Below are 15,674 nucleotides of genomic sequence, written 5' to 3'. Positions count from 1 at the left end.
TCATGTTGTACTAAGTAAAGAAATTGTTTAGGTCACATGTGAGTTTTCATAAACAAAAATCCAAATCGCTTGTTGAATTGTTCAGCCATTTTCATGGTTTTTCCTATAACTATCAGAAACCTGTGCAATGAGTTGAAGTATTTCAAAGACTCTAATAATATAACATAAAACGTGTTTTTATTGAAAGAAACATTACATAAAAATACATTTTCAGAAAGAGCAGCTGTGAACCAGGTCAGATATAATTACATCAGAACCAACAGAGCTGGGGTTCAGAGTAGTTTTATCATAAAACCAAATAAACTATTGGTTCAGAAGGCTTGTTTTAACTGAAGAAGCCAATAAATTAGTGATGGGTGGTGTGGCATTTTGACCCAAACCGGTCTTTACATGACCACCACAAATCTTTGCTCTCTCTTAAATGAAAATATCAACCGTGCAACTCCTTTAAACCACTAAAACTATGCAGTGAGTTAGCAGGAATCAGAGTAGACATATCAAATACTTCCAAAAAGTGTAATTCGTTTATCAAGTAAACATCTATACTCTAGCTCACTGATGAATATTGCAGCAAGATTCATCGTACTGTGGGCTTGAGGTAGCAAGAACAGACATGAGGGAGGATGGATCAGATGAATCTGAAGCAGGTTTAACAAAAAAGTGAATGGAAATTTTTAACAAAATGATGCTGATCAGGTCCACAATTACTGGATACTGTTGTATCAGTATTAACATATGCACAAAAATGTAAATAAATAAACATTTTATAAAGTTATTTCTTTCTTAGTTTTTCCATAATCAATGTGCTAGTTTTACAGGACAATCAGACCACATTTCAGTTAAAGTCTACATGGGTACACATACAATGGCATAACTGGGAGGAGGTGGCATGTTTATGGACAGATAAATATGAGACAATGGCAAAACAGCAGGTTTTGTCTGTAGTGAATTTATTCAGACTTTCAGTCATATGATTTTTAGTTAAATGCAAAAAAAAAAAAAAAAAGTTTCCTTATTCCTCTCCTTCTTTTATATCTATACAGTGTACGATTAATGTTCACGTCTGTAGTCTGACAGAGTCCATCCATGAATCATTAACTTGGCAGAGATGACTTTGGATGTTGGCAGCATCACTTCTGTCAAATGGAGGCTTCAGTATGGGCACGTTGGCACGGAGAGACAAATGTGTTCTTTTTTTTTTTTTTTTGGCAGCTGTTTTCACTTCCTCTGACTTAGAAGTGCTTTTCTTAGGACCCAGTTATTCTTATCATAGAGGTGTTCTTTACTTATTAATTCTTTTAGTTAATATGTATATGATGTATACTCATTTAAAATAGTTTTGTGTACCTGATAACAGTTAATGTTTCAAAGAAACCCGATTTCAATTTGAATTCTTTTATATTTCCTCAATGGTATATTGTTTGTTGTCATATGTAGGGGAGAGTGAGGTAAGTTGAGCCACCCCTTGTATCTAGCAGTGTGCCTCTAGAGAGAGAGTGGCGCCACCGGAAGCTCAAAACGCTTGCCGATCACTTGGTCCATGTAGCCTCCAAAAGTTCCAGGAAGTGCTTGGCGGCCAATACAAAATAATAGGAAAACTACGATAATTGGTAAATAATGATCAATGAAGGCTTTGCTTTGCAATATTTTTATAGTTGTGTTCATTGATATGAATCATCAAAGTTTTACTAAACCTGTTTGACATCAACAGCAATGTAAATCGTAATATTTTCTGTTTTTTTAACTTTATCTTTCAGACTGAGGCATACCAACAGGTGACGACAATGGTTTACCAATTGACTACACAATAAATCTAGGCTCACAGCATAATGATAACTGTTCTTACAGGAAATCTATATCCAATAAATAAAATTTAGATCCCCAATTCATTTCAAATAAATGGGTTATCTATTCTTACTTATTAGTATCTACTTGTGTGAATTGCTTTTAAGTCTTAAGACTTATTTTGACTGAGGCAGACTGACTCACAATATAATGTGTTCTTACAGAAAATCCATGGCAAATAAATAAAATTTTGATTTCAATTCATGGAAAATACATGGCTTTCTATCACTATTTGTTAACTATCCCAAGACTTACTCCCTACATATACATAATAAATCAGACAAACACCCTTTGTTTTCCAAATGCATTTAATACCTAAAAGAATTCCTTTACAATAAAACTCGACTAGATCAGCATGTCTAGCCATTTCTTTTCTCTGCTATCCTTGAATACAGTCTTCACCATGGTATGCTGTGCTGCATGGGGATGCTCCAATCGCTCAGAGAAAGGCGTGCGTATGTATGGCTTCCCCAAAGACAGGGACAGAAGGAAAATATGGATGGCCAAAGTCAGCAGGATACATTTGACCACCATCAGGGACTGTGAAAACAAAAAAATATGTGAGGCAATCATATTAAAACAATGCATTTGCACATTTTCAAAGACCATATCATTGGGAAGTTTATTTTTAAATTAAACACATCACAGGGAGATTTATATGGTTGAGGTTGCAGAATATAGAAAAAAAGACAGGAAACTGTCCAAGGAGACAGACAACACTTAAAAGTGGCCAAACCAGGAAGGTGAAGAAGAACAGTATCCCAGTTAACGTCAGGCAACCCCAGAACTGATAATACAACATAATTAATATATAATAGTATAATATATAGTGAATATATATGACTGAACTTTTCACCCTGCAATATCAAATGACAGCCCTAATATTGTATAATTGTATGGGCTGTACTATTCCACAAAACAGCTCACTTTCTAGTTATTATGTAAAATGAACGGTGTAATTATTGGCCTGGCCTATAGTGTTAAATGTGTGAAATGCGGTGGTCACACATTATGACCCACATACAGAATCATCTTCATATCTTTGTCCATAATTCCACAGCCTTATAAATACATTAAAATTAAATAAAAATGTAACTACAATCGCTCTCCCTACACATTAACCTCGCTATCAACGGCGTTGGATCAATTTATATTGACGAACAGAATTTACATTCATCAGCTTGTGGCATCTGCTGCTATCAGTGTGCTAGCATAAACTTTTATCGGTTTATAATCTCTAAATATATTAATCTAGACGGTACCAATCCATCAACATATTTAATTACTCATGTCAAGTTGATTTAGATGCACAACTGATATGGAAATATGACTATTAAAACATCTTACCTTGAAGAAGTGTAACTCCGACAATCTGCTCCATTGAAATACATTGACCATCGCTTAGCTTTTGCTAACTTCCGGGAACTTTTGAGGGGCTCCATACGCCGCCATTGTGAAAAAACTGAACCATTGCAGTGAACGGAGATGGCGCCACTCTCTCTCTAGAGGCACTCTAGTATCTAGGTAACCTTGCACATGTTTTGTCATGTGACCATAAATTTAGGACACACCCATTTTTCCATCTTGCTGTGATGCAGAGAAGCACATGGAAGAAGAGGTAAGTATTTTTTTTACACCAAAAACTGTTTTTTTGCCTGTCAAAGTAAATTTTCTGCATATCAGATAAAATGATTGTTATATCAAAGCAAATTAATCCAGCTAAAAAGTTATATGTCTTACAAGTTCATGACTTGCTAACCTATAAAATCATGAAAATCACTTCACTAAAGATTAGCTTAATTTTTTTAAGCTAGCTTGTTTTATCTAAAATGGTGGCTATGGGGCAAAGTGAGCCAAAGGCTATGGGATAAATTAAGCCAGTGGTTCAACTTACCCCTCCATAAGGCCAGAAATTCAGTTAAGTCTCTTAAAATTAAAATTATATTGAATTTGCATGTACTCAACTAGTTTGGTGTGTTTGTTATATGCTAATCTTTGTAGAAAAAGGTATCATGCCAAGAACCTACAAGAGGAAAACAAGCTCGGGCTCAACACCCCTTGAAGAGATGGAGAGAGCAGCCAGTGATGTCAAGGGTGGAAAGTCTATCAGATCAGTCGCAAAAGAGAGAAATATTGATAGGTCAACATTAAGGAGGAACATGAAAAAGAGGGAGGCAAAGCAAATAACAACAATCGGGTACACTGGAACAGCAGAAGCAAAGGGGGTCTTCTCAGAGGAGGTGGAGAAGGAGCTAGCAGACCACATCAAGAAGCTTGCAGAGCAGTTCCATGGCCTCACTCCCAAAAAATGCATTGGAACTGGCAGAAAGAAACAATACTCCTACCCCCAGCAACTGGGGAAAGGAAGGTTTAGCCGGTAGGATGTGCAAGAAATGACATGACTCAGTAGTTGGCATGGACTCACTAATTTTGTGAAGTTCAATAAAGTACTATTACTTTTTTAGGTAAAGATTGGTTCAAGAATTTCATGGCATGCCACCATCTCTCCTGCCGTATGCCTGAAGCAACATCTTTGGGAAGGGCTACAGCCTTCAATAAAACTAGTTGGAGAGTTGTTTGACAATCTGGCTAACGTGATGGACAGGTAACAGAATTAATATATTTGAAAAAATTTATTATTTATGACAGCTGCATGTATATAAGAGTTAAGTAGCCAAACAAAAAACTGATATACGTTTACTTACCAGCTACACCTTGGCATAATAAGGAATGTGTACTTGCTAATATTTTTTGCATTTCTTAAGGTTTAACTATTCTGATTATCTTCATTGTTCTTTTATTTGTTTTACAGGCATAAATTCCCTCCAAACATGATTTATAATGTGGACAAAACAGGTGTAACTACAGTACAGACACCAAAGCAGTTAGTTCTTGATGGATGGATGAGATCCAACCCAGGCAGAACAGCCAGCACATACCAAATCCCTGGCTGTGTGAATGACGCTTTCATATCAGCAATGACAACACAGAATTTCTCCTCAGGATTTAGATCCACTGGGATTTTCCCTTACAACAGAGATGTCTTCTCTGATGCAGAGTTTGAACCCTCTATGGTGTCAGACAGGCCCAACCTGAAGCCCTGATGAAGCAGATAATCAAAAAGTCTGAGGTAAGCTACTATCCAGAAACCATTCAAGTCATCAAAGAGACGATGTTAGAAATAATTTGTGACAAAGTTCAAGGAAAAAATTTTGCTATCAGCCCAGAAGATTTAGACAGTTTACTAGGTAAAATTTAAGACATAGGTCACACACTGATGGAATTCATAAAGGAAGGAATCTAGACTGTAGAGCAGTTTTTAGATGAGTCATTTCTTCAAGTATCACTAAACCCAATTAATCCATCGTGTTTGGTTTGCCATGTTGGTTCTGTACACTGTACATGTTCATCTAAAAAAGGCCCATTTACTTAGTATTTGAGTGTTTCTTTGCTTTTTCTTTTGTCTGTCTTTGCAGAGCTTAGTTCGATTATGCTCTCTGGCATGAACAAATACTAAACTATCATCTTTGGTCATGGATTTTTCAGAGATCTGTCATGCCACCACATCTATTTGCCTCTCAAACTCTTAACAGAAAAGCAACATGGAAGGTAAAGTGTTATTTGCCCATTAGAAATAAATGTTATGAAAATGGAAAAATGTAACCCCACTTGTTTGCAGAAAGCAGCATCGGTAAATGGATATATGTGATGCAAATTCCAACAAAACATTTACTTGAGGTTTTTACAAGCAACAATTCAAATTATACAGTATGTCCCCTCTTACTTTAACACACACCACAAATCTCTCATTTATTATTGTACCTTGATCATTGGCTTTCTAACAACAGTGATTGAAAAATTCTTCGACTTGGCAAAGATGACACTATTGCGCTTTTCATTAAATACGTGATTGGTTATGATAACCTGTACAAGTTGACATGAAAATATTTTTTCAAATTTCAAATTGTCCCAAGATCAGCACTCAGAAAAATATCAAAACAATCTGAAAAGCCACTGTAATCTTAAAACGTATGGGAGAATGTGCAACAAAATGATATTTTAATAGGTAAGAGCTGAAAAACGAGAATGTTGAAAAGCTGAACGCAGGTGGCGGAAAACAAAGTTGCATGTTCACTAATGAGATCTATAAAGAGAGACTTTTTATTTCTTGCATTTGATCTATTTTATAGCTTTTTCTGTTTTTATGTAATTTTTATATTTTCTTTTTAAAGTCAGTTTTAATGCACTTTTTTTTGCTTCCTTCACCCTGCTGTAAAGCTTTTAATGTTTTATGTAAAGCATAAGTCTTGTACATGAAAGGTGCTATACAACTAAACATGCCTTGTCTCTTTGTACTGAATGCTGGAATTAATCTTATTGAAACAATGGGTGGACTTAACAAACAGAAAGAGAATGAGAAAAATAATAGACTTTAAGAATAAATGTGTAAGAAGACTTAAATGGGAATGAGACTGGAATGAGAGCTGGACCTGCCTTCTACTGACCAGTGACTGCATGCTGATGTGCCATCCATTATTATTAAACAGCTCATTTAGCCTGGCACAATGGTTCACAGCTACCAGAAAAATATCTGCTGCATCCACTGAGAAATTCATTATCACAAATACACAGACCCAGCACAATATCAGAACCTACTATGAGGAAAAAAAAACTATTTTCTTTACCTTCTTTGGTTAAATGCTTCAAATGTTCAGATAAAATCACCCAAAAATAATTCTATAATATGTTTAAATTTTACATGATCATCAAACTAATTGAAATAATCTGAATTTAGCAGCTGCATTTTTAAAAAGTTGTTTTTAAATGTCACAGCCCTTAGTGAACGTATAGCTAAATCATGACTCCATATTACTTACATACTTTCAAATTAGGGTAGAACAAACTTTAAACGGCTCATTTGTAAAATTTCTCCATGGTTAATATCTGACACAGAATTCCAGTTTATGTTGTCAGTATAGTGACTCTTTAAATATATGCACTGCTAAAAAACAAAAATAATAAATAAATAAATATACAAAAAATTAAGGGAACCCTCAAACAACACATTTCAGATTTTGATTAAAGAAATGTTCCAGTTGGAAATCTTTATTCATTACACAGTGGAATGTGTTGAGAATAACATAAAAACAATAAATGCAAATGTAAATCATTAACCCATGGAGGTCTGGATTCAGAATCTTGTTAAAAATAAAAGTGGGAAGATCAGATCACAGGCTGACCCAACTTCTGTGGAAATTCCTCAAGACAATTCAAAATGATGTTCAGTAGTGTGTGTCCTGCTCCTAATGAGACAACAGTGCTCCTGAGGGGTCTCCTCCCAGATCTGGATCAGGGCATCATTCAACCCCTGGACGGTCTGCGGTGTGTGACATGATGGCAGAGGATTGGACTCAGATCTGGTGAATGCGCAGGCGAGTCCATAGCATCAATGCCTCCATAATGCAGGAACTGCTGACACTCTAGCTGCATGAGGCTGAGCATTGTCATGCATTAAAGGGAACCCAGGTCCCACTGCAGCAGTATAGGGTCTGACAATGAGGCTCTTATCCTGGTACCTAATGGCAGTCAGGGTGCCTCTGGCTTGCACATGAAGGTCTGTGAGTTCCTCCAAGGATATGCCTCCTTAGAACTTCACTGCCCCACTGCCAAACCGGTCATGGAGGAGGATGCTGCAGGAAGCAAAACGTTCTTGTGCTCAATATGACCCTGCTCTCAGCCATGAAGAGCTTGGGTGGCTAATGGCGAATCTGCCAATCCTGGTGTTCTCTGGCAAATGCCAAATGTGTTGGACTGTGAACACTGGCCCCACTTGTGCACATCGGGCCCTCATTCCACCCTCGTGGACACCACCTCACTGGAAAAATGCACACAAGACCAGAAATCTGCAAGAAAGGGTAAAGACAGGGAAATGGTCTGTGGCCACTGCCTGCAGGACTGTTCCTTTATAGGGGTTGTCTTGCTAATTGCCTCTCATTTCCACCTGGTGTCTGTTCCATTAGTACAACAGCAGGTGGAATTGATTTACATTCAGTGTTACTACCTAACTGGACAGATGGATATACTAGAAGTGTGACTGACTGAGTTACATGATTATGTGTTCCCTTTATTTTTTTGAGCAGTCTATATATATTTAAAAACAATGCAATCCCATAAAATACATATATTGGGGAATATAAAAATACACCCATGAATATAGCAAGGGTAAGTTGTGCAACAATGACAATTCCTTCTCCAGTTTTCTGAGGTGATACAGCTAAACTGCAGAATTTAATTATGACTGTATTCTAGAAATGCTGCTTTACAAATGAACTCTTTGTTTAGAAAGCCAAATTTCATGACAAAATAACTCACATTTTCTTCATATATCAACTTTATTAAGACAAATACACATAAATTCTGCATGGGCTAATATCTGCAGAATTGTTGCTTAAGAAAACAGGAAATTTACTTAGCAAGACTCCTCAGTAGTGACATCCATCCATCCATTTTCTGTCATCTATCCTTTTCACAAACCTTCTTAACCCTTTAATGCCTAACAATGTTATTACTAACATAATTGCACTGTCCACTTGATGTAGAAATCTGAGTACTCACATAGCTTGGTTAAATTATAACCTCAGCTCATGCAGGCATGTTAAGGACCCATTCATCCTTAGTATAGCTGCAACGCTAAAACATTCTTGCATCACTAATCTCTTGGGTTTTGTGCCCTGTTCCTGCCTTTCTTGGGTGTGGCTTCCAGTTGATGTGATGGCTAGTGGAGCTCACCTGGAATGACTGATTGCGGCCTCATTTAAAGCCTGCATCTGCTCTTCAGTCGGTGCCAGTTTGTCTGCTTTCCAGTGCTGTAGAAAACCACCTTTCATTCCTGTGAGTTCATCCATCATCTGGTCACTCTGCACTGCCACCACGTGCCTAGAAGATTCAGTTTCTTGCACTTGAGGGAAAACCTTCATGGTTTGTAAATCTCATTTTACTATGGATTGATTTACTTATTGTTTTTTTTTTTTTTTTTTAAGTAATCCTTTACACCGATATATTTTCCACTATAAATGAGGACAGTATTTTTCATTTTATAAGCTGTAAAACATTCACAAATTTATCATTTCAGTCTAAATATAGCACACACCTAAGCGTCCTGACAGAAGATGGGATATTGGCATATCTTGACGCCATCCCTCCAGACAAAATCTGTGGCAGCGATAACGCGTCAGTCAAACACTGTAAAATGTCAGGCACATTGATATGAGGGAAAGCGTAGGTGGAGATCTGTTTGTGCCAGAGAGGAAGTATAATAGAACTTCAGGGATTGATTTTTCCACATCGCAATGCATTTTAACTCTATGGCTTAGCAAGACAATTTGAGGAACAACAGAAGAGGACTTTTTTGAGTAGATAAAGCCCTTGTTATTACATTTCCTCACTGCTTCAACTGCATAGTCCATCATGTAACATCACATTCAGACTGAAAACAAATGTTTGTGTCTTTTAGTTAAAAATAGTTTTAATTTTTTAGGCATTTTACTGATGCAGTACATTGAGCGTTTTTAGGATATGATGCCACTGATGATCTTTTAACAGCTCAGCAAGAAAAGAAAACAAATTGATAAATAAATTAAAAACTTGAATCTCACCAACAGATCATATCAGGTATACTTAGATGTGGGGTTTTGGGTACTTTTTGGTTCTTTTTTCTTTGTATTTTGTCCTGTCCTGTCCAGCATCATGACAGCAGAATGATGGTGTGGCTGCTGTATTGTGCTGAACAAATTTATTCTGCCAAGAGGAGCCTTTGGGATATGAGGCTCCCTTTGAATCTTAAAGTTATTTTTTATTAGTATTTTACAATAGGTTTTTGCTTATAACCGCTGCACTGGACCGGAGGAACGGCAGAAGGAAAACGGTGGATTGAGGAGCAATAGGAAGTGAAAAGACAGAAAAAAGGAGAACAAAACAAAAGGTAGAAAACAAACCACACCAACTGCAATCAAAGTTAAACAGAGAAACTAAACAGCTGCTACACCTGTAAAGAAACAGTAAAAATCCTAAAGGCTTCTACGAGAATACAACACATTTTATAGGGAAACCTGTGACCAAAAAAAAAAAAGAAGTAAAATCCATGAACAGCAACGAACACAAAAGCAACTAGTATATGTGTGTGTGTTTTCTTTACCTCCCAAAATTAAAGCACATTTAAGAAAAAATTTCTCTTGTACAACTTGTATCTTTTTCAATACACCAAATAGTCTCCCTCCACATCCAAAATCACATCCAGTCTCTTAGGCTTGCGAAGTCTAATGGTACTCTCATGTTTGAGTATTTTCCATGTCTGCCAAAGAACGTTCAAGTGCCCTCAGCACTCCTCGGGGATCTGGCCGTCTGTCTGCCCTCTGCCTAGCTTTGGGCTGTCTGTAGAGCTTACAATAGTCTGCAATTCTTTGCAGAAATTGCGACTATTGTCCCTTCAGCTCAGCGACAAACACATTCCTCACAGGTACTCGTTTTGAATTTTTAAACCTTTCACCACTCCTTTTTTCGTTTTGTCATTTCATCTATTCTACAGTTTCTGAGCTCCTTGGCTACATGGAAATCACACTATAATTCTTGTTTTCCATACCCTCTGTGTTTAATTAAGTGGCGCAAAGGAGCGCGCAAAGCACATCTCCCATCAAATCCAATGCCCAACAGTCATGAAAGATAATGTTAAACACGTGCAATAATTTTATTTTGAAATCAGATTTTAAAGACAATGTGGAAGAAAATCTGTTGCATCTCTTCAGTGTTTAAGTTCTATTATTTTTCTTTTTTTATCAGTTTTTGACATGTTAGGGTTGGTTTTATCCACGTCACAGTTAATGGACTAACTAGAAAATAAATTTGTGAATAAAAACCTGCTTAAAAACACAATTACAGAGAGCCAACCTCAAGAAGCAACCTCCATACTGGTTGCTTTTTTCCTCAGTTTCTTTTAGATTTAATGCGTAGAGTATTTATTTTTACCTTGTATAAGGAACATGCTCATGTCTTTTGATGTCCTTAAATTAAAATTCTACAGTAAACTGAATAAAAGTTAGTTGGTATACTTGTGAGAAAATCAGCTTCTATAAAACATACACTGTGGGTACTCACAAATTATTTATATTCTACAGAGCCCCCTGCTGATATAGCAATGCATGGATTTAGAGATTCATGGCCACAATATCAAGAATCTGTGGCTATGTGTTTTAGAGGCATGAAAATTAAATGATTAAGTTGTGGCCATGAGACATAAAAATCTGCTCCGTACAGACAAATATGAGTGAGCTCCAGGGATTTTATTGCACACGAAACAAATTTTGTGTAATTTAATTTCTGTTTAATCTTGTGATGAATGTCTTGCCATTGAGCCTGAACAATGGGATCAGTGCAAAAGGAGAGATGTTCTTCAGGCATTTATTAGTCGTCTGCCTTCAGCCATGTCTGCAGGTTTTTCCAGCTAATGTTACATGAGGTTAATGACTTGTCTGATGTCTACATATTGTTTGCTTTTCAACCAGCCCAGAAATATGGCCATAACTCTTATTACTCACCATACTTCACATTACTGTTTAATCTTATCTGTGCTACTATTATTATAACCATTGGCTGTTTTGCTGCAGTTGTTCTATCAGCACAATGAAAGGACAACTGCTTTTATTTAAGCTGGTTTTGCTTGACAGATGATTGGGTAAGGTTAGGAAGCACTGTTTTAAGTTTAGGAACTGAAACAACTAGGCTAAGCTTAGGACTTGGTTATGGTTTGTGCTAAAAAAACTTTTTTGTTACACCGCCAACATTTTATTTGCTGCTTACATGATGCATGAATATACTGGATTTCATATAGAATTGGGTGATAAGAACCAAATTTTATATTTCAGTACTTATTTACCTGATATATCTCAATTTTTTTTTTTTTGGGGGGGGGGGGGTGTAAAGTAACCAAAGAGTCAGTTCTAATTTACAACCTTGAGTGCTAAATGCACTTTTATTAAGAATCCGCAGCAGATGTGCATTAAAGCATCGACTGAAATTAAAGTAGCTGTATATTAAATTAAATGCTCTTAAAACAAAATAAATATTTTTCAATGGCCAAAAACACAGTTGTGCAAAATGTAAAAAGAAAAGATACTTTGATATCTTGATTTAAACGATATTCCCTCATTCTCTACTGCGTGTGAAAACTTCTCGATGTATTTGAAAATCTCGATATTGCTCAGCCCTAATTTCATATAATTTCATGAGCGGTCAAATACTTTTTAAAGCCAAAATAGGATAGATCCTGCTTGAACAAATTACCCAGGGGTTCATTTTTCAAGAGATTCTGCAAAAGCATGATTGCTTTTGCTAATGTGACTGTAAAGCAACGCTACACAACTTTCCAAACTTAAAGCTCTCTGTTTCTGACCCCTTTTGATGTCACACTAACATTAATTAGGTACATTCCTGGAATCATCATTGCTCTGCAATCTTGAGGCTGAGAAACTGCACTTCACATGTTTTTTCTATCCCTAAGCATCACTTTACAGCACCACACCACATGCCAGCAACTGGATATCAACACACTGGCCATTGTGAACACACACCACAGCAGATTTAACAAAAACACAATAGGATATTATTGGAGGGAGCAAAGAAAAGACTAAAAGAGCAAGAGATGAGAAGAGAGTGAACATTGGACTGACTTTTACAGGCTGAAGAGAGCTCAGAGAAAAAAAACAGAATGCAAGACCAAATTAGCCTCTGCTAAGGGGACACCACAATGTCAAAATCTGCAAGATATTTAGAGATTGTGATGAATAGCTCCATTTTAGGCTATCAAGGAAAGTAGATAGTGTTGCTGGCTTACCATTTTGTTGCCATATTAAAATATTTTTTCAGACTCACTCAGTACCTTTTTGTTTTTCTAAAAGGCACCTCTGGCAAAGTCACAAATATCTGTCCATGGGCAAAACATATTTCACTGCTATGTGTGAGTAATGCATTTTAGTTACTAAGAACAAGCAAGCAGGCCTGCTATCTCATTATCATGCAGCTGCAGTGCTACCAGCACGACAGAAAGAGCATAGAATGTAAAACAGTAGCCACCACACACCCGTGTGAAAGACAAAACTACAATAACATTTTCAGTAGGCTTGGCTATTATAATGGAGTTCTGGCAATGGAAACTAATCCAACAGACTTTTGTGTCCTCACAAAGACCCTCTCAAAAAAAAGGAACATACCCCAGTTCTCAGATCTTTTACACTCTGAAAAATTTTATTTGAAAGTTTTGATGCTGGCTGAATGGCTCTGGGCCAAAATATACACTGTATTTGACTTGCTGATGTCATATGAGTCATTGAGACATCTAAGACCATTTGGGTCAAGTTTGTTTTTCACCCTGAGAGTTAAGATTAAACAATATATTAAATATATTAAACAAATACAAACTTAAAAAAAAGAGACTAATCTAATTTTGCTTAAAATTTATTTCTGTAGTTGCATTATAGTAAAATCTCCTGGTGGATCTATATTTATTTTCTACATGATAAACAGAAATATAAATTATCACTGTTTAAGCAATCTAACACCAATAAAAAGCTAATCCTCTAACACATCCACAAGTTCAAACATTTTTACCTGCAGTTCTCTTTAATAACACTTAGTTGGATTTAACCGTTTTATTTTTTAAATGATTGTGTCACACAATATACAAGGTGTAACAATTTTCAAGCTGTAACATTAGAAAAAACTAGATTTTGAACCTTATTTTAAACATGAAAAACAACTTTGGTAACAAAACTTCACAGTGAAGTTTTATTATTCACAGCAGGTTGCTGAGTGTGCTGGCCGGTCGTCTTCCTGACTGAGGGTCAACCTCATTCCAGATGGCTCCTGTTTTTTTAACTGTGACTTTCTTGACCTTTAAAAACTTGCCTGTCAAATCAAATTAAATAAAATATACAAAATAAATAAATAAATGGCATCATTGCTGAATAGCATACTGCATTATGCTATATGGTGAAAGAATAGAGTAATATCTGAGAATTTTGTCTATCTGAAGAGCAAAAAAATCAATTATGATACTTTTTTTTTATCTTCTACATGTATATTTCATTTGTTGGTGTTTCTATAATCCAAAATATCCATTTATTGTCTTGAGATTTATTTAGTCTTTCTGTTCTTAGGTTTAATTTTATTTTATTGGGTATCGTTCCAGGTATAGTAAAGCACTATATAAATACAGACCATTTACCATTTCATTTTTTCATGTGTTTTCAAATATCCCTCTTATTTTTATTTTACATCGACTTCTTTTTAATCTTGTTGAGTTTGACCTCTACAAGTGTACTTAACTGTGCAGTTTGGACTGTGTATGTCCTTTCTGCAACTAAAAGCAATAATTTTACTTGTCTAATACTTTTCTGTAGATTACAGCTAAAAAACTGGTGAATTTAGACCTTAAGAAGAAAAAGAAACTGACCGTAATAGTGAAGTAAGGCAGGTCTTTTGCCTGTGCTCAACACTTTGTGGAGGATAATGTCTGAACTGATAAAAAGTCTGGTTAATAATATTTAAAACCACAGGCTGTTTCTTCTATGCTTTAGTAAAAAATCTGTTGACAAAGTAAATCACACCAGACACAGGCAGCAAAAAAATTTAGCAAACAGCTAATGTTGACATGGAAAGGGCTGCTATGCTGGTGTAGTAGCATTAACACGGCCACCCTCCACTGGGTGCAGCTTGTTGCTGAGAAGCTGGATAAATAAAGCAGCCGTTTGTTTTCAGAAAACTGAAAACTATGAATATAATAACTTAGCTGTCACTTGTGCCAGCTGCCAAGCCACTCCAGCTTGCTCCTCTCACATTCTCCTACCTAAAACTTCTGCTAACAGCGGTGTTGGCTGGTAATACCTACTTCAAGTCTGTGGTCATCTGGTTTCTCCTGACTTTCATCCATCATCCTGTGATGGGAATCCTTGGCTGCTGAACTTCTTGGACTACACTTTCATCTGACAGACCCTCTGCCGGTTGTCACACACCTTCTGCTGGATGCTGCTGTTTGACCCTGTTGGAGATACATTTCTTGGGGATCTCATCAGACTTTCAACTTGGAGAGCTTAATAACTATAAAATCCATATGGACCACATCTCAGTGCCCTCCTTGAAATACCAGCTGTGTTGTTTTACCACAGTGTCATAGGGTGAAGAGTTATCTTGTGTCCATCTTTAATAAAATGTGCTCATTGTGGACATGACATGCATAGTCTTAAGAACAGAAGTTTTTAAGCCCCTGAGGATGACGGATTCTTAGTACAAGTGGAAAATACAGGATGTTACATGCATGACAAAGAATGATTGGATTGGCTAGAAAATGTGTGTGGGTGATAAGTACGGGATGGCCTGGCAGTTTTGTTTGAATCTGTTCTTCCTTCCTCTCTACTTTCTTCTACACTCTGTATCTACATCTCATAGGTGTACTGGACCTCAGAAATGGGAGACGCCCAAATTGACTCACAAGGAATGGAAAATATTTGCTGTGTACATAAATGTGTATGTCAACATTCTGCACGTTTCTGTATATATTTACTGCAGCACCACAGCAGCACAAAGCAACTACAATGCGTGATGCTGGTGGTCACCGCTTGGGGCAGTACATAGCACCTGGACTCTGAAATAATGAAAAGTCCAATCTTCTGGTCCCATTGTATTTCAAGGGCATTTCCGTAAACAACAGTTTACCAGTCTTTTGCTAACTGTTAAAGCACAAGTGTTGGTGACAGTGCAGTGGGAAGGAAAAATCATAAAGA

Source organism: Melanotaenia boesemani, chromosome 1 (assembly GCF_017639745.1).
Source record: "Melanotaenia boesemani isolate fMelBoe1 chromosome 1, fMelBoe1.pri, whole genome shotgun sequence".
Lineage (NCBI taxonomy): Eukaryota > Metazoa > Chordata > Actinopteri > Atheriniformes > Melanotaeniidae > Melanotaenia > Melanotaenia boesemani.
The sequence above is the reverse complement of the archived record's forward strand: the minus strand, read 5'-3'. Positions refer to the sequence as shown.